Below are 3741 nucleotides of genomic sequence, written 5' to 3' on the forward strand. Positions count from 1 at the left end.
TGGAAGATTGGTTGCTCATGCAAAGTTTCTACCATGGATTAACTCAGAAAGCCCATGAACAACTCGATGCCACTACTGGAGGATCATTTATGTCACTCACCCTTGGAAAAGCTGAAACTCTTATGGAAAAGATAGCCTCTAATCAAGGCTGGTCATTATGCAATAAGAGTGAAGAAGTACCAGAAAAGGTGTGTGCACTATCAACCATGATGGACATACTATTGAATTGGCTCGAGCAACGGGACAATTACAAGAAAGATCGTTAGGCCATTCAAGATGCATTCAATGCTCAAAACTTATATGGGGAATATTTGGGGGTTGAATTCCTTGAATATCAAGAAGATGTAAACATCGTCATCAACAACTCTGTTCTACAACAACAGAGACATGGATGGAAACAACAACAACGGCCAACTTACCAAGGTAAGTATCCAGGTAATTATTCTTGTAATCCCAAGCAACCATCCTTGAGAGACTTGATCTTAGAACAAGCTAGGATTAACGAGAATATTTCTAAAAAGCTTGCTTTTAATGACAAGGTCCTAGAAAACATAAACACTAAAATGGATAATGTTTCTTCTACCATACAAGACCAACTTAACTATAATAAAAGATAGAATCTCAATTAGCCTAGTCTACTCATGATCTACCATATCCGACAAGGAGAGGTAAGACACCAGTGGTAGTGCTGGAAGAGGAGAAGAAGGACGACAAAGAAAATGGGCCACAAGAGTAAGAGTTACAACAAGATTTTCATGACATGACCCTCCTACCGTTTCCACGTAGAAATAAAAAAGCCAAAATGGATGAGCAGTTTGGTAAGTTTGTAGAGGTAATTCAAAAGTTATATCAATATTCCATTGCTAGATGCCATACAGGTGCCTACCTACGCGAAGTATCTCCGAGATATCCTCAACAACAAGAGACCACTGCACTCCACTAAGGTAATCAAGTTAACGAAGGAGTGTAGTGCGGCCATCCTAAACACAGCACCTATCAAGAAGAAGGATCAAGGATGTCCCACTATCAATTGATCGATTGGGAGCCAGAACTTTGAGAATGCTGTTATGTGATCTTGGAGCAAGCGTCAGTGCCATGCCCAAGAAGGTCTTCGACAAGCTCAACCATTCAACACTCACACCAACATCGATGTGTTTACAACTAGCTAACCAATTGGTCCGCTACCCTATAGGAATCGCTGAGAATGTTCTAGTAAAAATACAAAATTTCATTGTTCCTGTAGATTTTGTGGTACTTGACATGCAGGAGGACATGAAGACACCACTAAGTTTTGGGAGACCCTTCTTGAGCACTACAAATGTGCACATTGATGTCGGAGCCAGAGAGATCAAATTCCATATTAACGGAAAGGAAGAGCGGTTCGCTTTCAAGCCAAGATTGGAACAATGCTCCAATTTAAAGTGTCTTGAGAAGCAAGTGCAACTGTTAAGGTCTCCATCTCCGGTACCGACTGATACAATCGAAGAATGAACCCGAACGGAGGAGTCTGGTTCGGTGGACTTAAATTTCCGAATCCCTCACCGAGAGGTAACTCGGTAGTTATCCATATTTACTTTTCGCATTATATTTTTATTTTGGCATATTTACTTCTTAAAACTTGCATAACAAAAATGAAATAAACAATTCTCATCATGGCATACTAAAAATTCAAGCCCCATGTAAATAATTTTTATGAAGCGTAAAAACCCCGTAAGAAATATTTACTGTGGAGGTGTAAAAATATAAAAAAAATATTCTCATTCATCTTCTCATATTTCATAGTTCCGCAAAAGTAATTTTGCATTGCACTTTTATACATGTATATGGTAGAAATAGGAGAGACACATGGGGCCCACTCAACCACCACCCATCACCTCCATATCTCTACTTATCTCCATTCTGCACCATCCAGAGCAAATATCCACCGAAAGGAGCACTTCACCTACTTAACTACGAAGCAAAGGAAGCATCAGGAAATGGAGAGGCCATTTGGCCACCTTATGGGGCCAGCCGGCCCCACCACTAGGCCGGGTGGCTTCCCCCTCTCCCCTCTATAAATCCCACTCCTTCCTTGTTGCTCTCGGCCTCCAACACAACACAAAATCAGCTCCTAAGCTCAAAATTCCAGTTCAAAATTTCATAGTTGAATTTCCTTTGGTAGAAGTAGTGTTGCAGAAAGGAAGAGTGTGAGGAAGTTTGAGTGTGAAAGTAGTGTTAAAATCTTGAGAAAGAGAGGAAGAGGTGCTGCTGAAATTTGAGCAAGAAAAATAGTGTTTAAGAGTGGTAGTGTTGTCCAAATCAAGAGAGGAAATTAAAAAGAATTAGGGTGGAAGACATGCCAAAATCTTGATTAGAATATTCACTAGGCAATCTCGGATGACTAACCTATGGACGACTAAATTTTGGAATCGCTAACCACTAACATTTTTATTTTCCCAATCTGGTTCCACTGAGTTATGTTATTTTTGTCTATTTTGCAGGAAAATAAGCAAGATCGCCGGCAAACTCAAGCGGGCGGCATCGTTCCGTTCAATGACAAGTTCTTTGTCCCGAGCAAGCACCGACATGGAGGTTGATCCTCCATCTCCCGCTGCTGGAGCACCATCCCAATCATCCCCCATGGAGGGGAACGTTCTTCTACAAGAAAAGCAGCTCAAGCTCTAGGATGATAGGGAGAAGAACATCTACAAGAAGCTGAAGGACCAGGATTTCGACCTCACCTTGCCTTCAATCCAGCCCTACTTCAGTCCATAGGTATGGACTCCAAATTTGAACTTATTTTCAAGGCCGTAGATGGGAGGATGCATGGGAAATAGATGAGTCAGCGTGCAAGCTTTTGGCTATTGAATTTTTATGCACTTTACAAACCACCGACTCGGAAGTCTCATTTAGGTTCTTTGGGAAATAATTTTCTTTTTCCTGGAAGAACTGTAGTGAGCTTCTAGGATTCCCTGCTCTAGGCATAATTGATGTAGACTCAGTTATACAAGACTTTGATAGGAATAAGTTTTGGAGGGAGATATCGAAAGAAATTGTTTGCTACCACCCTCGCACCAATGGCATTCACCGCCCTACTTTGCGGTTCATGCACAAATGGCTAGGATTTTCACTTTTTCCTAGAAATGATTTCCGCATAGAAAGAAATGATGAACTTAAACTGCTCTATGCTATGGTTAAAAGAAAGAAGGTCTCACCTATAAAATTCATGATGACACAATGGGCAGAAATTCCTGGAGTTAAGGGAGATGTTGGGTGCACTTCTTTGTTCACCCGCATAGCTAGAAATTTGGGTTTACTAGCAAACGCTTCTATTACATACATGGATAGTCCCCGATGGATTATTGACTCTAGCTATTTTAATCATTCACACATGTTAAAAAAGTGCAAGGATGGGAATATAGTCATGATGTATATGGACTACATAAATGAATTTCCTTTACCAGACTGGAACCTCGGTCTATATGTGGTAGATTCGTTTGTCTTTAATTTGCAGAAAATAGAGCAAGCACCTCATAGGATTGCCTCTACAAGGATCACTCGCAACCTGCGGCCTTGGTAGCGTGGAGACGACCCCATTCCAGAAGGCCCTACCTTCACCGGCTACACAAGATTTGATAAAGTAGGACCTTCCTAGGTGCACCATCCTCAGCATGTAGGCTGGGACCAGGCTGGGATCTTCCTGTATGCACCAACCAGAGCATGCTAGGTGGGAGCAGCCTTCTCCACATCATTCAAAGAGTT

Source organism: Miscanthus floridulus, chromosome 10 (assembly GCF_019320115.1).
Source record: "Miscanthus floridulus cultivar M001 chromosome 10, ASM1932011v1, whole genome shotgun sequence".
Classification (NCBI taxonomy): Eukaryota; Viridiplantae; Streptophyta; class Magnoliopsida; order Poales; family Poaceae; genus Miscanthus; species Miscanthus floridulus.